Genomic DNA, 26,013 nt, shown 5'->3' with positions numbered 1-26,013 from the left:
AGTCTTTTCGGTTTGTTGTCCATCATCTGGTTTTGTGTGCTTGAGCAGATCTGCCTGTTTGTGTCAACACGCGTGTTGACACATGCAGATCTGTACAAGTAGCCCGCACATGTCCAGGACTTATTTTAATGCACAGTTATAACCTGCTTGCAATGCAAACTGATACCATTTTGTAATTTCTGTCCTAAATTAAGTTAGTGCGCTCACTGCGCTGAGTGATAGCAAAACTCGTGTTTTTTTTTGTTTTGTTTTTGCCATTGCCCTTGAATGTTATTGATCTGGCTAATGTCTTATTGAGGCATCTCAAGAGCTGAGATAGCCTACTCTGTGAGTCTGTCTGTGAGTGGGGGTTGGGTATAGGCCTATCGATTATTAGCCAACTGAATATTCAGGTCTGTCTGTCTTACTTTTATCTGATTTTAGTCGCAATGACTGTGAAGATCAGGGAGGCTACTTTTTTTTTATCAGTTACGATGTGCTGCTGCTGCTGCTGCAAAGAATTAAGAGCTCAGCAGAAAGATGCGAGTCAGCCCCCCCCCCCAACACAGTTGATTGAAACTCCACGCACATTATCTTAGATACTATAGCCTATATCTCTAATGTAACTGCAATGTAGGCGTACAGCAAGGTATGATCTGTCTGGAATGGTCCAACACTCACCTGGGAACTTTTACAGGAGATAATGAATCCATAGGGCTGTTACTTCACTGGGAGGAGCTCAAGCGGCAAGGTGAAGCTATATGTTGGTCTCAGTAGTCTTGTTTGTAGGGTAGGCCTACTTTACAATAGAAATGTCTATAGCAGCCTAGCAGGGACATGCTGGGCCCCTGATTCAGCCCGGTGAAAAGAGTTGGAGAGGCCCTCATTGCGCTATAGAGAGAGAGATCTCTCTCCATAGCGCTGCTGCTGCTACTCAAAGATTTGCCATTTCAGATCATGACAAGTGAAGTTATATTTCGTCGTTGTCGGGTGGAAACCTTGTATGTCCAAAACCGTTTGTTTTGTATTTATCATTTTAAAAATGATTTAAAGTAGTGAAAACAGCCGATCTACAAGCACTTGTAGATCTGCTGTTTTCACTACTTTTGTGCAACGGCCTTATATGATGAAGCAGGGCTTTGCTTTGCGAAAAGATTTGTACATTTGAAACTTGAAGATACGAGGTTCCTGCCCGACAGTGACGATTTACTTTGTTGGCCGCCCAGCCCCCAAAATGGAACGAAGGCCGACGTTTTATTTTTAATTTTTTCCTAATGGCCGGCCTGGACCGGCCGGGAATGAACCGGCCGTTCGGGAGTTGTCCCGCTTTTCCCAATGGCCAGCACGTCCCTGGTCTATAGATTAAACATGATAAGTGCACTCAAAATAATGTGCATAATGTGTATTAAACTGATCTTTTGTAACACTGTTGTTATAGAACAACAGAGTGCATTTTTCTTTTTGTGGATTTTATACCATAATTGTGTGAATAAATCTTTATTTATCTAAAATCTAAGAAAGCTTTGAATTTTAGCACAGATTGGCATACATCTTTGAACTCTATTGGCCTTACCTATAACCTACTGGGATTGCAGTATGCCACCAACATTATGAGCAGCTAACAGGGAATTATATTGAACAGGATGTATTTTTATATATATATCGATACCAGACCCCTGAATTGGGCAGCACAATGGATACATGGCACAGTTTCAGAGTACAAATGAAAAGAGGTGTGAAAAGTTTGACCTTGAATGAATATGTCCAATGTTAATATTCTCTCTTTCTGCATTTCATTATTCTACCTTTAGACTACCATTGCATTCATTGGAGCAGATTCTGGTGGGTGTTGAAGCTGCTGTTAAATAGTGATTGATACACAGAGAGAGAGAGAGAGAGAGAGAGATCCTTATGTCACTTTTTCTCCCCCCAGGAGTGTTTACCTTACTTCTGAATAGACATAGATTTGATCATCAGTTAAAGGAGTAGTTCACCCCCAAAATGTATTTTTTTCTATTGATTACTCACGCCATGGAGACTTGAGTTCAATAACATTTTTAGTGTTTTGTTATAGACAGTAATTTGATTACAAAAAAATGTACCACCATTCATACCGGATGGGGACCCAATTGCATTTGGGTCCCCATCCGGGGGGTAAATTTACTATAATATCTTTTTTGTCTTAGGAATGCGACAAACACAAACAAATATCATTGAACTCAAGTCTCTATGGCATGAGTAATCAATAGGAAAAAAATGACATTTTGGGGGTGAACTACTCCTTTAATATCTGTACCATGGTTTTGTTAGCCAATATATTTAGAGAACAAAGTAAGATGTTAAAACAGGAAGGCCTGTGCACCTGGCTTGGCCCGGCATCTATATCTACAGTATACCTATACCTGCAGTATACCTATACCTATGAATTATGAATTCAATCGGCTGTGTTCGAAAGAGAGAAGCGGGTGCAGGGAGGACAGTCTTTTTCGCTGCGCTAGCAACTCCTATACGGACTGGGGCGGCACCTGTCAGTGGGGGTGCTGAACGGGAGGAGTAGGACGAAGGCACTTTACGTCCTCCTGGTGGGGGCTTCTCACTGGCAGGTGAGCTAGCAGGGTACAACAGCAGTGGCAACACAGAAATGTGCGAGGAGGGTGCAGGCATTGGGAGAAAAAAAAGGGAGAAAAATAATTAGCTACTATACTTTTTAAAGAAAATAATTAAATACATGTAGGCTTAATTGTGGCAGCATGTGACACTATTCAACTTATTTTAAGGATCAATCAATTTGCAGTCCCATTCATTTTTATCTGGATGGTAATTGATATCGCCCTGTATGTCAATAGGAATGATATACCCGCTCTTACCCAAGTGTAAACCTTTGTGATTTTCTGACACCTTTGGACCAATAAACGAAATAAGCCCTCCTGAAGCAGTCTAACCACTTAAGCCCTACATCGTATGCTGAATTCACAACTTATAGATCAGCTATTTTTGATTATTTTAGAACATTTCTGGAAGTTTACGCCTATAATGACATTGCCCAAAATAGGGAGGTTGACAGTAGCTAATCTCGTTGTCATCAATACTAAAAGGAATTGGTTGCTGTGCCAACTCATCAAACCCTGTAACTAGTCCTACTGTACTACGGAATTGTGCGTTCAGAATGAATGGAAAGCTCAGATCACAGAAAGCAATGGCAAATGAGATAACATGTTTGACTGTGTCAGTATCCCAGATAATATCAGAATATGACAAGCAACGTATCCAGGCTTTCTAAAACCAGAATAACGGCTTATCTGGGTTTTTGAGAACAAGATATGGCATAAGCTGACAAACAGAACAGTTTAATACTAAGGCAAAATTGGTGCAAACATCAGAGCCATGTTAACTCATCTAGTGCCGTTTGCGTGATGTCACGCAATAAGTACTAGAGTACTTACAGTGCCGAATGCGTGATGTCGCGCAAAAAGTAATAAATTACTGTAACGTTGAGTACATTACCGAGTAGAATGGCCGGATGTCCGGAGACGAAAATCCGCGCTGATTTGTCATCATCACGGCTCCACGAGCACACAATAGTCATCCCATAACATTGAGGTGGACGGCCGATCTCATCTTTAATGTCCATTATCTCAAAACAACACTTTAGAAGCGAAGATGGAGGCAGATGCTCGCTTATATAACACATGTATAAACGCTCCATTGCAATCCAGCATGGCACCACGTAAACAATGATCGGTTCCGGCGCACGACCCGATGACGTCAGACCGGAAGTGATCACGCTGTGGCACTTCTGGCTTTCAAAATAAGAGAGTGCAAGCGGATGGAGCCTGCGTGAGGCACTCTGGACATCATTGCGACCGAAAATCGCGGGCACAAAATGAGTTAAGTTATGATTCATACAACAAAAGAAAAGAGTATTTTGCGTTTAAACACTTGCATTAATGTGATATTATAGTGCATATTTCGTGCATTTCGTAAAGTAGGTTCTCAATGTGAGGTCTGAGGACCCCCATGGGACATGGAGGGGGTTCCAGGGGGTTAGGGTACTCAAATGATTGATAGTTAGGAACTAAATGGACCCCTATGGGTCTGTATTTTCGAGAATTTACAAATGGAATCAAATCCATTTGTACACTCTACAAGTTAGATTAACACTGAGGATTTTAAAGAGATACAAAATGTAATTGAATGGGGGTCCATGGCCTAATGCATATCAGGCAGGGTGTCCTCGAAAATTAAAAAGGTTGAAAATGACTGATTTGGGCTATCTGTGCCTAGAAGACAGGGAATGTTAACACAATGTGCTAATGGATTTGGATTGTTAGCAAATTAGCTTGCTGGCTCACTGCTGTTTGGGACTTACATATAAACGCAATCTGTTGCCATGTCTTTGCTGCTAGACGCGTTTTGAAATCCTAACCAGTGTTGACAACTTGGCAGAAACCTCACATAAAGACAGATTTAACAGATTTGTGTTTCAGTCTTTAAAACGCACACAAGACAATTTGTTGTAAACAGAACAGAGAGCATCTAACATTTAACGTTTATTCTCGCAATCAGTCAGAGCCCATTTTTATAGCAGATTTGGTGCAAATCAAACAGGGAGGCAGGCAGTGCAGACCTACACATCTTGTCATTCTTGTTGTGTGCCGTGTTTAAACATTTAATACTGGTTCATAGTGTTGCCACAATCTAACAAGCTTATCTTTCATGTCTTCCATCCATCTGACTTGGGAGACAGTGGAAGGCTTTTTCCTGCAGTGCCATGCTGTTTATGCTTTTGTGAGTCAACAACTGAGTCATGAATATCCAATCAGAATTAGCTTTATTGTCACATCACAGGGGTTGTTTTTGTGCACACATTCTTTTAAATGATGATCATTTGGGAAGATAATCAGTTGAGACCCGCCTCAAAGGGTTGAATTGGGACCCACGATTCCTAGTTTGCACCAGCCAGTAGGTGCGTCATAATATGACACTGTGGTATTATGCTATTGCTATGGTGTTTTTTCCTCTGCTGGATAATCTCATATTTATAATGGTCTGCCAGTGCTTGAGTGATAAGTACGTATATTATAAGGATAGTTAACCAAGCAGTCTGTTCATAGAGGGATAGCCTAGTTCATATTTCTTTTTCCCCAGTCGGGTGAAAAAATGAAATGGAAATAGGCTTGCTACTCTCTCTGGGATGCTACTGTACTTCCTACAGTAAAGGTACTTTTAAAAAAGTTTTCTGTTACTTTTATCTAGATATTTCCTTTGAAAAATTGTGAGATAGTTTGCAAAAAGAGTTTTCTCCTCTGAATTTCTTTGTGGCTGACCTACTGTAGTCAATCTGATTCAATCGGTTTCTTTTAGAGTTGAAGACTGCACTAAACTGCTTTATTCCATTTACCATTTAAACCCCAGCATCCGTATTCTGGGGAAAACCATCACAGAAAATAGCAGATCTATAATCTCCCAACGCAGCGAAGATATTTAATGTACACAGCGAAAACAGAAAAGACACTTAAAGAGACCAGCTTGGCGGACGATGTGACGTCACCCATTTTCAAAATGTTACACTTTTTTCTACTCTGTCTCATAGTAGGGCTGTGGACACTTCAGAAACCAATTATAAAGATAGGTTGACAATGGTTGAAGTCATCCTTCCATATTCATGCTATTTGAATATGGTCAATTTCTTCCCTTAGAAATTAAATATATTTAAAACTCAACAGTGAAAATACACATAATAAACACATAATATACATTTTTGTGTATTATGTCCTCAAGAGGGAACCAGTATGTAACCTTTAATTGAACCACTTGAACACCCCCTGTTCTGTGGGGGAACATTTTGCCGAAATGTCCGATTCTATAAGTTCAGATCAAGCATTGTAATGCATTGTCAGCTTGTGTATATGCTATTTTCAGTAAAGATATTTGGTGTAGAGGGAAGAATGTACAGAGCTAACTCGGGTTTGTGATACAGTATGGATTTGCGTGGTTTAAGACTGCGGACCGCTCTCTGTCTCTCTGCACCACGGATGAGATCAAATGAATGATTTGTAATGGATTCGATTTATTTCACGAAGGCAAAGTCCTTAAGCCAAGCAGTTGCCTTCTGATCTAGCAGACTAGTCCTCTCAGTCTTCGGTTGATGTTCTCCATTGTTTGCTCACACCGTGGGCTTGACCACTGTCTCCTTGGGAGGTTGGTGCCAGGGACCTGTTGGTAGGGGTCTGACAACACGTTCTTGTGTGGGACCTCCTTGGACTCACATTCCTTTTCCCAAGCTGATTGAACGGTAGAAGTCAGCAGTTTTGTTCTTCCAAATTGGTCTTCTAGGTCAGGGGTTCCCCAACTTTTTTTTCTCAGGGCACCCCATAAATATTTGTTTTAATCCGAGGCACCCCTACATTATAATTTTCACTCCCAGCACCTTATATTTATAGCATATCGTCATTGTCTGGTGGAAACCTTGTATGTCCAAAACCGTTCGTTTTGTATTTATCATCTATAACATGTACTAAACTAGTGAAAATGCGAGGCGTTGTGTGCTTGTAGATCTGCTGTTTTCACTAGTTTTGTGCGACAGTCTTGTATGATGAAGCAGGGCTTTGCTTTACCAAAAGACGTACACATTTGAAACTTGGAGATACGAAGTTTCTGCCCGACAGTGGTGATATTTTAGTGATTATGTTGCGAGGAAAACGTTGAGATAAGAGCCAATTTGGTTAGAACTGACAGCTGAAAATAACTTTGTACTTCAAGTTTAAAATGATACTAAATATTTTTTCAAGTGTCCAAAATAAATTCCAAATATTATCAAATTATCTCGCGGCACCCCTGGACTGCCGTCACGGCACCCCAGGGTGCCCCGTCACCTATTACCAGTATATGTAATAGGTGTTTGAGGATATCTGTGTGGATTGGTAGATGGGGAGAATAAAACCCAGGACCTTCTTGCTATGAGGGGACGGCGCTACCGACTGCGCCACCGCGCCCCCGCTAAATAAACAATTTGATAGTATTTTTTCGGACTTTACTGAGCAATAGTTTTGGCAAATGGAAATGTAAAATGCATATTCAACGCTCTGAGCAAGCTGTGCTGTATTCAACTAAAATGTTTCTTGACACAGGAAATTATAATCAAGACATGTACTGATCGAAATCTGAGGTATTTCTAAGTGGGGATTTTTAGATTGCTCTGAGTGCAAATCACTCTCTGCGGCTGAATTGGCGGTGAACTCTTTGCCTTCATTACCACACGCACAGTTGTTGTTGAATTATTTGCTTGTTTTATATTGACCTATTCTTCATTTCATTGTCAATCAATAAAAGTGACGTTGTATGAACACCTGTCCGTCATGCTGTACATTCAGTGCAGAGGTCCATACCAGAACCTGCAAGGCAGGCAGTCAGACGCTTATTGCTGTGCTTTTTATTTTTAATCAATCCAATATTCATTCAAACGTTTTTTGTTTTGTAAAATTGGATTTTATAATCACATTTGGAATATTCATTGACAACCCCCCTAGTGTCCTGAGAGATTGGGTTTTAAGTGGATAGCACAAAGACGCATAATAAATGTTGAATTAACCAAACTTCTTCCAAGATGGTCAGAGACACATTTGGCAGATTAAGAATGAAGTGTATTTGCAAAGTGTCTCCAATCTGAATACCAGTAAGACGCCTAAGGGCGACAAGCGACCTCACCCTTTAGGGCGACAAGCGATCTCACCCTTTAGGGCGAGGTCACTTACTTGTCTAGCATGTCTTGGCCATTTGGCCAGTGATGTATATCGGACCAGTTACCCATATATGGAGATCCATGTACTGTATATGGAGATATGCTGTGAGACCCATACATGCGTACTCAGTTATTCGTTATGTCAAAGTCCTATGACATCTGACATCATACATACAATCCATTTTATGATATATGGAGATCCCTGTCTGTAGAACCAGCCACACAGTATGGGCTGTCTTGGCCATCTGTCTTGGCCATACAGTATATGGATTCTGTTAGTGTAGTATGAGGCCGATGAGGCCTCCATATATGGGCATTCCCATATGAAGTCCTGTTAGACATGGGCTTAATAATCTCCAAATATGGGCATAAAAGGGATTCTGTTTGTGTGGTTCCCCTGACATCACAGTGATGTCAGAGCGTGATGTCAGAGCGGCAAACCCATAGACCGCACGGACGGACACAACATGTGCCGTTTCTCATAATAAACTGCAACCTTCGGTCGCAACAATAACTGAAATAACCAATGATCACTTGGATCGGAAGATTTTGAACCATGGTAGACTGTGTGGGAAATCAGGCACTTAACCAAAGGGGAATCGCTATTGGCTAAGGCAGATATTAAAGAGGTGGTGCCATAGTTTTGTACTTTTCTGTTTTGTGTCTATATGGAGTTAACATTACTCTAATAGACCCCCAGGTGTGGTTATAATATGCAAATATTTCTTCCCTGTTCATTTTTGGTTTCTTCCTGAAAGCTGAAAGCCTCTGAGTCAAAAGGCCCAACCGAAATACACAGATTTAATGACATCATAAAAAAATATCCCCTCCCAGGTGCCGTTTCAATGTGTATACTTTGGAATGTGTAGATGCACTTTAATGCCAGGTTTAACACATTCAAAACACTTCTAGATACTAAAAGCATATAATGCCAGGCGTAAAGGGCATTGGTTTGTCACCTTTTGTTTACAATGACATACCTTTAGCATTCCAAGCATAGCCACAATTGCATACTATATCAAACAATTTGAAATCTCCACTCTTAACACATATGGTGCCAACCCCGAGTTTCCCGAGTTTGTATTGGTACTACCGCTGTGCCAACCCCGAGTTTCCCGAGTTTGGGCCGTTTTTTGAAAAAAATTGTTTTTTCTTTTTTCAATTTTTTTTTTTTCAAATTTTTTTTTTGGACCTCCAGAAATGTATTAGGCATGATCGCGATCGCGAAATTGCATGTTTAACCCCCATACCAACTCATTCTTTCAAACATGGCAGCCATGTTTGTTTACATCTGAAGAAAACATAATGGCTGATAAATCATGAATGCCTGAACGGATTTCCAAGCGGATTTTTTTGTTTGAAAGCTGTGAACAGCATCTACACACGTGGTGCATCATCTAGGCAGGGGCGTGCACTTTTTACACAATTGCACAATTACATGGAAGTCTATGGTAACCATGGCAACGCGAGACATTGAAGAGAAAAAATCATTGCAACATAAGTGTTAAGTCTCCTAAATGGCTCCTTCTGAGGAGGCAGTTTACTCTGCTTATCATGGGGTCAGTCACCATTGTGGACCCATAATAAATGGACATAAGAATCTGTAATTGGTGACAGATAATTGTCCCTCCAGAAAACCTCTCTGCAATATCTGATGACATTTCCATTAATTATGAGGGAATAGAGAAATGAGAAATATCCTACCCATAACTCCCCTAAAAAGATGGCTTGCAGGGTTATAATTAGCCTGCTTTTATCATCATTATGGACTGAGAAAGAAGTAAACATGAACTATTTCATATTTAGACTTAAGATGCAGAAATACTTCCTCATCTTTGCATATTGTATTAGCAACTTGAAATATGCTAAATTCGTAGGATTCATGATTTGGAATACATGAATGTTAATTTCAGACGTGCAGTCTGTTTCAATTTAATCACAAGGCACTCATTTTGTGTTCTCACATTCTCACTTTTTCCCCCCCTTTTTTTCTTTTTTTTCTTTCTTTTCTTTTGCATTTAAGGACTTGTTCCTTCCTCATTGTCCACAGCCAGTAAGGACAATTCAGGAAAATACTACGCATTTGTAATAGCATCCATTTGGCAATACCATCCCATTTTCCTTTACATGTCACTGTTAGACAATATCAGATAAACAACATCAGCTTGTACAGTATGTGTCAGATAATCAAATTCAGCGTGTGTGTGTGTGTGTGTGTGTGTGTGTGTGTGTGTGTGTGTGTGTGTGTGTGTGTGTGTGTGTGTGTGTGTGTGTGTGTGTGTGTGTGTGTGTGTGTGTGTGTGTGTGTGTGAGAGAGAGAGCACCTTGTAGGCCTACATGCCTTTCTGGCTTACTGCCTTTCTGGAGTTATGTTCTTACAGTAATACTCTTAACTCATATGCTGCCATTTAACAATACCTTCGTACTCTTTAACTGCCATTCGTCTCCATAGACTTCCATGTAATTCATAGTGCACGGATCATGCACACCCATGCCTAGATAATGCACCACGTGTGTCCACATTGCTCACAGCTTTCAAACAAAAAAATCCGAATGGAAATCCGTTCAGGCATTCATGAGATAGCAGCCATTATGTTTTACACTGTTGTGAGCTTGGAGGTCTGCTACCTGAGTTGTATGGGGGTTGTATGGGGGTTAAACAAGCAATTTCGCGATCGCTATCATGCCTACTAACGTTTTTGGGGTCCAAAAAAATTAAAAAAAAAAAAAAAAAAAAAAAAAAAATTTTTTTTTTTTTTTTTTTATTCACGGGATTCACGGGCGTGGCAGGGTGGGACAACGGGATTTTTAAGGGATTCACGTTTTTGGCAGTTAATGAGTTAACAGTACTATTGATAATATACTTCTAGTATAATACACTTGTTTTGCATACTAATAATTATTGTGGGCTCGCTGAAAGCGAGAACACTATGTTATCTTCATTATTTATATATTATTAAGTTCTCCTAAAAAATGACGTAATTTATCAGTCAAGTTCTCTACAAAAATGACATAACCTATTACGTAACCTATTCTCCTCGACAGTACAAAGGCAGGACAGTACAAAAGACAGTATAAAAGATGAGGTGCAACCAAAGGGTAGATCTTTATGCCCATACATGGTGTTACATGCGAGCCCACACTGTTTCGTAGGAACAGTATTTCTAGTTTGTTTTGATATCTTTGAATCTGTATTCCTGTGATGTCTTGTGAATCTCCCATCTGCACAACAAATGTGCTCTTGGGTACTAATAAACAAACCTGGACCTGGACATTCATTGTATAGTTTTAAATCAATAACGTATAAACTAGCCTGTCTGGCTCTACTGTAGCTGTAAAATTTGACAAATATGTATGGGCCTAAATAAGTGTAGCATTTTTCAGAATACGATGCTGTCAATTTATACAAGATTTTATTTTACCCATTTATGCCCGGTTCAACGAAATAATATGTAACTGGCTAAAAATACTGTCGAACCATAAAGTTTAAAACAGTTTAAATTTCAGCTGTCAGGTTAGTATTGGTGACATGTCAATGGGGCACCAATTGCTGAGTGGTAAAGGCACGTGCGACATAGGCCCCAATGCGATGCATTGAGAGCTTGTAGATCTGCTGTTTTCACTAGTTTGGGTCAAACGTCTAATTTCTCTTTTGGGTTCTTTTTGGGCTAAAAAGTTTGGGAACCACTGCTAGCTCTACAATGTCTGTAACTAAATAACGCAAAATAACTAAATATTAACTTAAAGCTATACTCTGTAACTTTTCCAATAGAACTAATCTTAACACATCGGAGGCCCACGTGGTTTTGATGTCTTAATTTGCTGGTGCCCATGGCAACGCGTCATTTTACCTACCGGCGAGAGTACTGGCGAGAAAAGTAATCCGAGTAAATGTAATCCGAGTATGTCCTGTTTATTTCGCGAAAATCTTTTCTTTCAGTCAGGACCGTTTTTTATCATTTCTAAGCCACAGTGTTTGTGTTACGGCATGTAGAAGAGGCTGCCGTTTTGAGAAAAAAATGAAAAAAGGAAGAGAATCCGGAGAAAACAGCATTTTTGTGCAGCCGCTAAACAGGAAGTCAACGAGACACACAGCACGTCCGGGTGACGTAATTGCGCGCTGCATGTTGGGAAATGGAGTTTGTTTCATCACCACGGTAGCCAAGTGCAGTAGCTACAGTACAGTATAGTTTACTGTACAACGCGTCAAACGCGTCGTGGGCCTCCAGCGACATCAAAGAAATTGACTTGTAGACACCACGTGGGCATCCGATGTGTTAAAATTGTCCTAACTATTAAATGGCTAAAGTTTTAGAACACCCACTCCGTTAATTTCAGCCCCTAAAGCCTTCTGTAAATATGTTTTCTATGATCCTGGCTGGGGACCGGATTTCGCGGCAAAATTACGTCATCTGCATCTTTCCGTATACGTTGGCCAATCACAGCGCGGATCATACACTATCGGCCAATCACAGCGCGTCTTGCCGTTTCTTCAGGAAGTAGCTTGCCTCAGCAACAGTGTTTACGCTGGTGTTGGAGTCTTGCCTGTAACTCCCCAACGCCTGGTCGCAGAGGGACGTGAGACGGCTCTAAAGCAATACCGCTACTGACCAATAGTTGATCAACTTCTAGAGTATAGCTTTAATAAAGTATTGATGTCAGCTGACTTGTTTGTTGTATCCAAAGTGACTATTTTATACTGTACAAGTCTGCTGATTTTCTGACAGTAAGCAGGCTAGTGCATGTCTATTAACTAACTGATTATTAAATAAATATATTTGGATCGATCCAAACAAACATGAAACATGGAATAAACATTTTGTGTTTGCTCCATTTTGCTTGATTATATTTTGTACCATGCTGCTTTATTTTTTAGAAAGTTCTTGTGTCGCTGCTCATTTAGAGGTTGAGTTTTAAATGAGCTTTATCACAGTCCGTCTCCTCTGTCAGATTTAGCTCAAAACGTAGTGGGGTGATCCAGTTCAAACAGGTCTTATTCACTCTAGTCCCTCAGCAAGAGGTCACGAATAATTAGCGCGGCTTATCACACTGCTTTGTTGCATAAACAATTCAGATTGGTCAATCACTGCGTTCTGTGAGCTGTTATTTCCTGATGGCAGAACTCCGATCTGAATAACAAGCAGCTGTCATGCCATTGGAAGGTTGAATGCTAATTATATCTTTTTTTAATCAATGTAATTATTTTGATTGCGTCTTTGCATCGGTCCTGCCCCACTGTCAGGCAGTGTTGATTTCGTTGTCTAAAACTCTGATGACTAAGTACGTTGACTACCTTTTTCACCAACGAAAACGGAATAAAAACTAAATAAAGACTAAGATAAGCTACAATGACTAAAACTAAGACTAAATATATTGACTAAAACATTAGGGACGGACTAATCGAGAAGAGATCCAGTAGTAGAACTAAAAGACAAGTCATTTTATGTTTGGTGGCGCTCTGAAAATAGCAGATCTACAAGCTCACAACGCATCATGCTGCGATGCATTGTGAGCTTGTAGATCGGCTATTTTCAGCATGCAACCAAGTGTAAAATCTGGCATTAAGACGCCTTCAAGGCCTGCCAGGCTGCCAAAATACATTTTAGTCGACAAAATCAACTGTAGTCTGTAGATTTAGTCAACTAAAATCTTGTGATATTTAGTCGACTTTAAACTCGTTATTAAACTAGACCAACACTAAAACATTTTAGAAGACTAAAATATGACTAAAACTAAATCAAAATTTGCTGTCAAAATGAACACTTTCATTGTCAGGGTATATTTTATATGAATATTGCAAGAATCACAAGATTTGTACCTCTTTAAAAGAAGGAAGCCTTCGTCTAATTTTGTGCTTGTGGCCATGTGTCCTATAAACGCCCAGTAATCATGACCTTTTTATTCTGATCACAGCACCAGTGTTGGGTTATTGTTGGATCTGAGCCTTCAATCGTTTGGAGGAACTGTATCAGCCTGTGTAAGTCCATACACATCCTCTTGAAACCTGTCAAGTTCATTCAAATGGCAAGTCAAAGTCGCGTTTAATAAGAGGCAGAAGTGACAGTCGTTACTTTTCTTTTGGACAGTTTCCCTGAACCTAGATGGAAGTTTTGGTGTATGATGGGCAGTGGCGTCAGTTCAGAAAAAGCTAATGTATGGCAACATGACTGGTGTCTTACACGCGCGCCTTCGCGCGCGTGTAAGACACCAGTCATGTTGCCATACCTTAGCAACAGGCATGATATATTTATTTTAAGTACATATAATATATAATTAAACATACCTATAATATGATTATAATACCTTGTTAAAGTGACCATGTTGTTAAATTTTGCATTTGCAGTTATTTTACTGTAATTTACCAACATAATAACCCGCACAGATAGACAAAGAGACATTCATGGATTCATATTCAGAGCTAACTTTTATTTCCCCCCCTGGACCCAGGGTATGTCAGCTGCATACCCCTGCCATACCCAATTGACGCCCCTGATGATGGGCATTGAAAACAACTGTTACCAATGTAACTTCAAGCGTTTAATATTGGATATTATTTTATATATATTATTATAATATTGGATGATCAGCGAATGTCATACTTCTGTAACTTCTGGTCAACTTGAAATGTTCATCTTGTGTTTAAATAAATACTGCTGTTCACTAAGACAAAGGAAAAATAAATGGGTGCCAGCACCTTTGCTGAAGCATGCCAATACAGGTATGCCTGTTTAATAGTGTAATGGTGTGGGAATTCATTTGGACAACACAAAGAAAGTGAGGCAGTGGTGTGTGTATGTTTGGCTGATGCAGGTGGAGAGGTGTAGTAGGGTGTGTGTTATTTGCAAATCAGCAGTGCGTTGCAGTTTTGGATTACATTGTTTCGCACATTGCACTTTCTGCCGCTCGCCTGCTCGGAAAACATCAACCATCGCATAGTGAAGCCAGCCCTCGTCCGTTGCTATTTTCATCACTAGTTGGCGGAGGCTCACCCAGATAGACATCTCCAAAATCAGACAGTCCTGCTTTATATATGCTATATTTGTCTGTTTAGGTCAAGCTGAAACCCATACTTGTGCATGTTTCAATGTATTGAAAAGGGTGTGGCTACACAATACTGAGTCGGACATTTGAGGATGATGCATGAAAGAAGCAGAAAAAAATATCTATTACTGTATAATGTGCCATGGACATTGGGGAAATTAGTCATTTTAGTTTGACTAATCTTAACTTTTGTCCAGTCACATTTTGAGCGGTGCATGCATCGCATAGGAGTGGGTCTGTAGCTTGCTATCTATGTCTGTAACATACTCACGTCACGAGGTGACGCAAGTGACACTGTTGAACGCACGCACGCACGCGCACACACGCGCGCGCAACCACCCAGAGTGCAGTTGCGCAGACTGCACCGCTCGGTTCACACTGGTGAGATTTATTTCTGCTCATTGGAGGTGGGAGGACATGCATTCCACCATACAGACATGGTGGTTAACATTGCAGTTGATAAAGCACAATCACTCAGAGTCAACAGAGGCAGTGTTTCAACAGGCTATAGGAGGAGAATAGGAGCTTAGTGAGACTGGATGTGTGTCTGTTGTTATTGACTATGTACCTGCTATCACAGATGCCTCGTTGAATACTCTCAGGATACTGACAGCTGAACAGTACATTTCTGTGTCTCAGGGCGTCTGCCAACGCACGCACGCACGCACGCACGCACGCACGCACGCACGCACGCACGCACACACACACACACACACACACACACACACACACACACACACAGAAACCAAATGCAGAGCTGGCTAAGTTAGTACTAACAGATTTCCAAATGAAAAACAAGTTAGGCTCAAGTCCACAGATTCCTGCTTTTGTTGCCATGGAGCCGGGTAATTTAGAAAAGGCGCCCCGTCTCAAGCGACCTTGAGCCACTTGAGGCCCCGCCGAGCGAGCCAAAGCAAGCGAGTCGCCGGGCCGAGCGTTGCGAAGGTCGATTGAGCCGACTCAGCGCCGTTCGAGTTATGTCCCGATAGGGGACGTAATATTAAATGTTTAGGCGAGAGCGTTTGTCTACTGACACCCCCCCCCCCCACCCCTCATCAGCTCCGGTAGGAATAACACACTTGCACTCTGGACACCCGGAGAGAATCAAATCAATCAAGGAGATACAAGTTACAGTAGGTAAAGTTGAATAAATAAATTAGCAGTTTGGTTTTGCTACCAATCAACACTAAAAGCAAACCCACATAAAGACATTTTCACACTATTTAACAGAATTAATATGGTGTTCTAACACTACTGTGGTCAATATTCAACTTCTCCCCCAGCCATACTGCATATTGATTTTATTTTTTTTTCTGACCCCAGCTGGCATCCTTTCTCTTTAGCCAGAGTCCGCTGTTGTAACACAGACTCACCAGCCAAGTTCAAGTGATATGATGTTCCGTTCTTGTCACCTTGAAAAGAGTCCTTCGTCTCTACTCTTCAGTAACTTAGGAATATCAATACTCGACACGGTGCAGTAATGTCGTTTACATAGCCGGAGGTCAGGTTTTAGGTGTGCCATGCACGATGGCTCACAGAGGCTACATCAGTCTTCCTCTACCATTCCCTGGACATCCATCTTAGACAAGTAAGGCTTCAGCATCTTTGTGTTGTCGTAAATCACGGAGATAGTCATTAATTTTTAATATCCAGAAACCTATGCACTGTGCTGCAGTCCAAGCAGATCCTACCATCCCTGTGAGCAAGCCACATCCATTACAGTCTGTCTTTGCCCTCCCCTCCTCACACATGTTTGGGTGCACTTTTCTGATATCATTAATACTCATCAGTGGGAACACCGTCCATTCAGCCACTCTCTGCCAGGCCGTTCACGCTTGGCTGCATTCAGTCTCCCTCTGTGTTTCTTGTACCATATTCTTGCCACGTTTCCATTCCTCTTACTTTCAGTATGTGCGTTAGAACATTAACCTTTTAATGGACAATTTGACAATGAACATAACACACTGGAGAAAGTCGGTGCCAAAGCTGTATTTATAAGAGCTTATACAAATAAGGAGGTCTCTCAAGCACTGCCGGGATGCTCAAAGGAATTCGAAACGCAAAGTAAATAGCTTTCACATGTTTTAAAAGCTTCCATCTTGCAGTTTCAAAAGTGTGTTAAAGGTAAAACCTGTAAAGCTGAACAAGTAAATAAATAAATAAAAATAAATAAATGTACTGTTGGGTAACAACTACCATCATTTTACAAAACCCAGCAGCCCTGACAATTATTGTTCGAATAAACCTTCACACTAGTGATATTATACTTATTTCCTCTCAGCAAATAAGAGAAGTTGTCTTATGACAAACTCCAACAAAATTCTTCTTACTAAGTCGACAAAGTTGACTCTTAGTTGCTGAAGAAGTAGGACATGTTGTGCAGAGGCAATCAAGGTACCCTTGGAAGAGTTCTGCATTCTGCTGTGTCAGCACTAACTCTTTGCAAGCCTACAGAGTGGGGAGATTGTGTTAATTCATCCATTTACAACTCAGGGAGTGAACAAATATAGCCAAATGGACCCGTTTCATTTGTACACTCACTGAGTTAAAACTAGAAATAGCCCAATAAGTTGTCGTTGCAGCACCAACCAGTTTGCGTTTACATCCGTGTCTGTCCAGTCTCATAGTCTGTGTCGTGAATGACATTGAAAGAATGTAAATTAACATCTAATCAGCTCATCCTTGAGTCCAAGTGGACGTTTCATGTACTTCCCTCACGGTGATCCTGAGATATCGCCTTCACAAGGTTGGGACAGACATGAGGTAGTAACCTTGCCTTCGACTTTTGACCGCCTACTTCTAAACTGTTTATCTGCGAGTCCAAGTGGACATTTTTGACAGATGAAATGAAATCCCCTCAAGGTGTTGCTGAAATATCACATTCACGATATACATGGTTGGCATGGACGGACAGACGGAGGGACGTACCTACGTATGTATACAGATGTGCGTACACAGACAACCCAACCCAAATGTATAATACAATTTCACTGTCACAGGCATAAGAACACTGAGGGTTTGCACTATACAATTTCTTTTATTGTTCTACTTGAAGTCTGAACTCATTTCAGAAACAAGACGTCTACAACCATCTGTCAACACAAAGTATTGGTCTCCTGTGACCACACAAATCATTCCCAATCCTCTAGTCTCTTTTAGAGATTGCAGCCCTCACTCTTCTAACAAAACACATCATCTCCCTAATGAGGAAATATGGCAGAGAAAAGTGCCTTCCATTGATTCAGTTCCCTGGCCAATGCCATCTCAAGGATAGTGCAGAATCACAGATGAGGAGGATCTGTGATGCTGCTTTTTTTATTGTATTTAAAAAGTACTGAAATGGTGGGGTGGACATTTCCTTAAATAGGGAACTAATACCACATATTGGTTGTATGCCTAACCAACCAGTTGCAGTTTACATCCGTGTCACTGACATAATGAAGAAAAATATGCTGTGCTGAACACCTGTAGCATCGTAACCGGAACACTCGCCCCAAAACACATTATATCCCCCATTTTCTTTGTGGCCCGCTCACCCCAGTGATTCTTGTAATCTTGTATTCATTTTACTGAATAGGAATAGGTTTAGGGTTAGGCATAGTTTTACAGAGGTTAAGTTTACGAATAAGGTTAAGGTTTCATACTTTTACTGAGGTCACATTTAGGAATACCTGATGGCGTCCGTTCCGAGGATGCCAGATTTGACCTGGGGCGAGCGTTCTTGTAATCTGTAGCATAACTACATACAGTATCTATATCTGTCATTTAGCAGAATATGCATCACAATCATTACATTTACAGTCACTAGCCCTTACCCGTTCAAAGATATGAGCTCCGAAATGATGTGCAGTGTGTGGGTTATGGGATGTGCACTGTGCACACATTATATGAGGGATGGAAAGTAACTTTAACTGGTGCTTGCATGCTAATATGTAGGAGCATCAATGTAAGAAATACCCGTTCCATTTAACGGCTACAGAGATACTGTGTACCGATCTGCATGATTTTTGGACAACATCTGTAACAGGGCCAGAACCCCCCCCCCTCCCCCGCCCGCCCGCCTGCACACACACACACACACACTCCCCCCCCCCCCCCCCCCCCCGTGTGTGTGTGTGTGTGTGTGTGTGTGTGTGTGTGTGTGTGTGTGGGTTTGTGTGTGATTGTGCATGGCCTGAACAACAGCGCCCCTCCCTTAACATGTGTGGTCACAAAAGGTACTGTAGGCTAAATAGATATAGATACACCATAAAAATGCTAATATACAGCATACGATTTGTGAAAGTGACAAACGGGCTTCACAGTTATGTCAGGTGTGTTCATATGCTTATGGTGATGCGATTTCAGATCAATTGCTCCAGCCACTGAGGAGAAACGCTGTGACAGACAGACACTCACTCACTCACTCACTCACTCACTCACTCACTCAGACATTCGCAAAATTATAGTATAGATTTGACAACTTTTAGCTACATGTAGCTCTAAATCACAAATGATTAAAATGTCTTCACATAAAGTGCATTATAAACCTGCGTTAGATGTTGACTAATTACATGTAGACAAACAACTATGCTAAATAATACACAGACTAACAGGATTATGTTAGACAGAGAAAAGAGATGGGCTAATTCAATCTAATTTAATCCAAATGGACAGTTTGATTAGCTTTTGCACACAGTGTTTATCTAACAAACTTCCCTACTCAACTGTAGTGCTTGGCAATGTGTTGCTACAAGTACTGTAGAAGATCTGATCATTGGAAACACAGCAAGGAGGTGGCAATCTTCTAAGCAAAGGCATTTTGTGTTAAAAAATAAAAGTCTTTGATAGATGCTGAGTGGTAATACAGTGGTCTGGCTAGTTCAAATACATCACATTTTTAATTTTGCCATGATTCATTATTGCAACGAGGTTTCTCTTGGAAAGAGAAACTGTGTTCCAAGTTGTTCAGGCAGTGCTCTTGTTAATAAGGATATAGAAACATTTCTAAAAAGGGATCTGTGATTGCCCCTGAAAGGTTCATTTGGTTACATTTGTACACTCTCTGACCTTTTTATTTTTTTTATTTTTTACACTGTGTAGCTGAAACACTTAATGAATTGATTTTCATGACATGGATCTCCATTTTCCCGCACTGTTAATCCAATTTAGAAATCTTGATTGTTTCAAATTGTCATTCTATCTGTGCACTTCTATCTGCCAGTGTGTGTAATTATAAGTTAATAGCAATTAACAGAGTTTCAGACTTCGGAATATATTTCCAGTGTACAGTACATGCCTTGTTATGAATCTATGGACCATCAGCTTACAATATTTTCTACCCCTGAAAAGAGAGCTTATTGTTAACCTTACTTCTAAAAATATATTGCTTTCTTACAGAAAAGTATGTTAAGAGTATTTATTAATGTATTTCTGATTATTTTGTTCATTTTGTAATACATTTTTCAGATGACCTTAAAGGGAAAACAGTCTTATTGTTTGTGTCTTTTACAACACTCCCAACACTGGGAAGGTACAGCTGAAAAGATTACTCCCATCATGTCACTGGGTTATAATACTGTACACTTAAATTCTGTCCACTGAGCACTGCAAAATAGTGATCTTGACTTCAGAAAATATGAATCAGGTCAGCCATATAATTATGGCCGTGCCAGCCAGGCCCGGTGCTTAACCCACGAAATGCATCATGGGAATTGGCGGAACACAGAGTACAGGCAAAATAAATTAATAAATGACAATAATGGTTAATGTTGTTTCAATTGACTATGATAATAACCATCAACAATTAAATGAAGTGCAAATCGAGAGTGTGGGCTTTCCTCTAAGCTAAACTAGAGCCAGGCATCATGTGGATCAGGAGGTAGAGAGGCCGCCTGGGAATCGTGTGAGTTTGCCAGTTCGATTCTCGGCTCCTCCGGGCATCGGATGTTTGCCAGTCGGAGGTTTGCCAGTTCGATCTCCTCCAGACTTCGTGTCGAAGTGTCCCTGAACAAGACACTTATTAACTGCTCCCCAGGTGCTGTTAAAAATAGTTGTCTCCACTTCTCCCATTAGTTAAGATTTGTACTGTAAATGTACATGATGAGTTCCAGGTATGTGCAAATCTAAATATAAATCACAATTTCTTTTCAAATGTATATCTTAAAATGGATATTTGGTATGCAGCAAGGCATCCTTACAACTCTGGCAGTCTGTGACAAAGCAAACAATCTTTCTGTGTGAAACAGAGCAGAGATCCATTCAATGCTCCTGACTCACCGATCGATATAAAATGCTAATGGCCTCGTGCGTCAGAATTGAAAGAAGAAAAAGAAAAAGTGTCATTACGAGGCCACAGTCTCTGTGAAGCCAACTGGAATCCTAACACTACAGACTGTAATTAACCTCAGGCGTGACATGTAGGCTATTATGCCTCGTTGGGGTACTTTTCCTCCACCTGTAACATGTAATGAGCATCAGCATTGTTGCTGGTACCGGTTTCACACCATGTGGCCCTCTTCATGCTATTCTCATGCACCTTTGAGCTGCTATTATCTGTATTGAGATGGATAACTGTCGTTAGGGCTGTCACAATTATTACATAATCGTCTAATCGCAATTATTTGACATAATCATGATTATTTTTCATAATCGTCATAATAATGTTGAACACTTTTCATATATTTTATAAAAGTAAAAAATAGTGGAAATAGCAGATCTACAAGCTCACAACGCGTCGCATCGCGACACGTTGTGAGCTTGTAGATCGGCTATTTCCACTATCAATGTTCTTTTTTAAGTATAAAGTTGTCAAATATGTCAGTAATTTCTTTGTATATTTAGGTTATGTGTCATATCTACCATGCACTTCAAAGCCTAAAAGCCTAATAGAAATGTAATTGTCAACGACAAAAAACACAATTAAATCGTTAATCGCAATTATTTGACTGACAATTAATCGTCATGTAAAATGTCATAATCGTGACAGCCCTCACTGTCGTGTTGCGTTATTGTTGAGTTGTTGACATTGCTTTATTTTGTGTATTAAGTGTTGGCTCAGGTTTTTCCACAATAATGACTGAAGCATCCAGATTAGCTTTGCAGAATGTAGTACTGAAAGCACAGTGCTTGTCATTAGCTCTGTAAAATACACTGTATTACATTTGTCATTTGGATTTTTCCTGGTGCAGCTTTGATGCGCCCAGAATTCATAGAAGCAAAGTTTTATGTAATTGAATCTGAAGCCATTGTTTAAAGCTGAAGTGGTGCATTTCTATCCTATGGGGGTGGTCTTTTCCTGGATGACGTGCGGTCATGGATGAATATTTAGAAAATGTGTAAACCATATCGTCGTTGTCGGGTGAAAACCTTGTATGTCCAAAACCGTTCGTTTTGCATTTGTCATTTTAAAAATGATTTAAACTAGTGAAAACAGCCGATCTACAAGCACACAACGCCTCGCGGTGCGAGGCGTTGTGTGCTTGTAGATCTGCTGTTTTCACTACTTTTGTGCGACGGCCTTGTATGATGAAGCAGGGCTTTACTTTGTGAAAGAACAAACAAATTTGAAACTTGGAGATACAAGGTTTCCACCTGACAACGACGATATGCTATGGTGTCCTCAGCCACCCTATTATTCATGCTATTCATGAGTTCATACTGATTAGAGTTCAAATTCATTACAGTTATGGGGAAAGAAATAATAACACAAATTAAATGGGGGGGGGGGGGGGGAGAAATCTTTGGGGTACAGAGGACACGACATGAATGGATCTGTTGAATCAAAATGCACAATGTAGCCTAGCTTTAATCTAGTTCCTGGTTTAAATTACTTTTGAATAACCCAGATAATTAGGTAATAATTGTGGGCACAATAACCGCTGTCAGTCCCTTGTTGTTCCCCCTGCTAACCATTTATCTTGCTGTGCTCCATTTTGGATTAAATTGGATTAAATGAAATTATCTGTATCTCAGAACCATTATGTCTGCTGCATCCATTCATTATGCTTCCTTTGATACTGCTCACATGAATTGTGATTAGCCCTGAAAAGGCATTTAGTTATACAGCATATCAGTGGTGTAAAAAGTATTAGATTATTTTACTTAAGTAAAAGTATCAATACTGCAATATAATAATACTCTGTTAGGGCGCCCTCACACCAAAATACCTAGAGTAGAATTCGCCAATGCATTTCAATGAGAATGGAGCGTTTTTTTTTGCAGAAATCCTCCGCTCCATTCTCATTGAAATGCATTGGCGGATTCGACTCTAGGTATTTTGGTGTGAGGGCACCCTTACAAGGAAAAGTCTGGAATTTAAAATTGACTTGAGTAAAAGTACAAAGGTTTTGGCATCAAAATGTACTTAAAGTACCAAAAGTAAAAGTACTAAATGTTAAAATAGCTGATCTACAAGCTCACAACGTGTCGCATCGCGACACGTACTGTAAGGTACTGTATGTGTGCAATGATGTAAGGCATAGGTAGAAAAGCAAATTAAGTAAGGTGTTGTGTAAGCTGCTTAGGTTTTCTATAAACCAGCTGTGACTGTGTAGGCATTCTTTACATTGGACAGCCACAGTAAGGGTTTGGCACCTGTATACCATTCATTAGGCGTATACTGTACTTTACCTTGTGATTGTTCAGCAGTTATTTTATATGCTAGTGTATGAGTCTTTTCGTCTCATAGCTGTCACAATACTAAAATTCCATGATTTCATGTGTTTTGTAATTGTCTTTTTTGGCATTGAACATTGGAACAAATACAAATGACATTCCTGTTTAAACTTTTGTAAAAAAAAACAAAAAAACAAGCAGAACAGAAATGTCTACTCTACTACTGAATATACAAAGAAATGACTGATGACCGGTACCAATAATACAAACTAATCATGTACTATAACCATAACAACTCTTACATTAACTTAATAATGTCATATTGAATACTTGTATGGATTCCAGGTTAAAGACCATGGACAACGACATTGAAATAATTATGGAAATATTACATTCCTGTTCATTTCAGAAACGATTAAAATAAGTGTGATTAGTCCAAACAATTCTGATCAGGCATTATGGACCCTATCTTGTGTGGCCTTATGCCTTAGGCATTTATTTATACTTCTACAAGCTCACAACGCGAAGATGTTGATCAGCTATTTTCACAATTAAAAAATAAATAAATAAATAAATATATATATATATATATATATATATATATATATATAAATATACAGTATATATATATATATATATATATATATATATATATATATATATATATATATATATATATATAAAGAAGATTAGGGATAATGAAAGATAGGGCCCATAAGTAGGCCTTGTGTTTGTGTTAGATAACACATACGTACACACACATATAATATAACATTTTGTCATTGATTCAGTGACAAAAACACAGTTGGTTATGATAAGCTAATTATATTCAACCAGTTATTAAATCTTTGTGAATAATGAAGAGCTATTTGTAAAATAAAAGCACTAAGCAACCAATACACTAGTATTATTATGAGATGCCTCCGAAGATGACCAAGAAGACTCTGTTGACATTAAATACTGTACAGTATGTTGAAGAAAGAAATAAGGAGAAAATAAATCATTGTGTTTTTGGGGATGTAGTAAGTCTAGAAATCTATCCAAACGGTCGGTAGCAGAGGAGTTTGCTGATTCAGTGAAATTCGAGAATTCATTACAGTTGAAGTAACATGCTCTTCCTGATCCAGACCAATAATACAAGCTCCAACTCACACCACTAAATACATTAATAACATACTGCAAGATCTCTATCTGCTGGTCTAAAGTGTACACTATTACACTACAGTAGGTAACCCTAAAATGTAGCAAATTAATGACTGATTACTGCTACATTCTGAATATTGCAGTGAGAGCACCATAGAGCCGTTATTGGAAATATGAAATAACAGCTTCATACAGTACTACCTGAGGGATGAGGTGCTGAGAGATGGAGTTGGTTAATGGGACTGACACACTTTTCGTCTTGCATGATGCATTTACATAATAAGATATGCTATGATACTTTAGTGTCTTTCAAGATCCCTTTTGCAGAATGATAACCCAGTGCCAGTATTTGGTCAAATGATCGCATGCCAGGCAAGCAATACTTGGCTGATTTTGTTGCAGTCACAGTGTTCCAGCAGATTATTGCAGAAAACGAGATGTACATGGTAAGATTGGAATTATTTGAAGCCAAGGTAAAACAACAACAACATCAACATGATCAACTATGAACAATAAGGCAATTTCCAATCAAAAGGATCAGTGCAGCTTTAATGCAAGGTCCATTAAGGTGCAAACAATGAATTGAGGATTTTAACTCCCTCCTGCAGCTCTTTCAAGCGGACTTCTTTCTTCCCCTGCCAACCGGCACAACGTTGGCTAATCCAATATACAGTAGCAATGGATCAAACGGCAACCGGACATTGCAAACGGAGTTAACCAATGCCAGGGGCTAACACACAGCAGCTGTTCGGCTTTATTGGCCTGAACGTGCATAGCTTTCATTGACTGAATAGCGTACGATAAATATCATTTAAAGTACAGTTGAATGTGTTTCCATTTTAGCAACGTTTAAAAAAAGGCTTCAAGCTTCCTGTATCGGATGTCATCTGTGGCATCGTTAGAGGGTTAGGGAAATGTCCATCTTGGTACAGTTCTATAAGTAAACCTTTGTAACAAAGTACTGAATGTACCATTCATACCATTCAGCTCAGTTAAAATAATGAGATGTTTTGTCTCTTTATGAATTGTCCAATGCTCGGTTTTGGTTGACACTCAGAGAGTATACTATACCAACAACACTGCTGCATTATATGTTATTCCCTACTAGCACCTCCTAGACTTGAACATCTAGGATGTCGCGCTTCATTGTATGGGAGATCACCTCGGTCATATGAATGTCATACCTGCCTCCAGCCCTAATTAATTCCTCCATATAAGGTATTCCATAACCTTTACCATCCAGACGAATATGCGCTTGCCAATGCCATTAAACCCAAAGTCTTCATGTCTGGTCATGCTGCAAGTCATCAAGACTATAACAATTATTTGGTGCAAAATAGTAAAACTGTATGGGGTCCAGAGGCAATCTATTAAAAACCTACTTTTCAGATATGATCAAAAAGAATGTACAGCACTGTATATATATTGCTGTTTTTGGCTCAGAAATGTGTTGAAATGGGTAGACCTCATTTAAGTAGGCAATTGTAAGATTAATCTTGCATGTTATTTTAGGC

General features: G+C 39.8%; 1 protein-coding gene across 1 annotated transcript in view; it reads left to right on the top strand.

Moving 5' to 3' along the window:
- opcml (opioid binding protein/cell adhesion molecule-like) overlaps nt 1–26,013 on the top strand; it is a gene marked incomplete at both ends in the record, with an annotated part of 202,497 nt that overhangs the window by 161 nt on the left and 176,323 nt on the right. The gene's annotated exons all lie outside the window — the stretch shown is intronic.

This window comes from Nannobrachium achirus (genome assembly GCF_963921795.1).
Source record: "Nannobrachium achirus genome assembly, chromosome: 19".
Classification (NCBI taxonomy): Eukaryota; Metazoa; Chordata; class Actinopteri; order Myctophiformes; family Myctophidae; genus Nannobrachium; species Nannobrachium achirus.
Note: the sequence above shows the minus strand (reverse complement) of the source record. Positions and strands in the feature narration are given on the sequence as shown.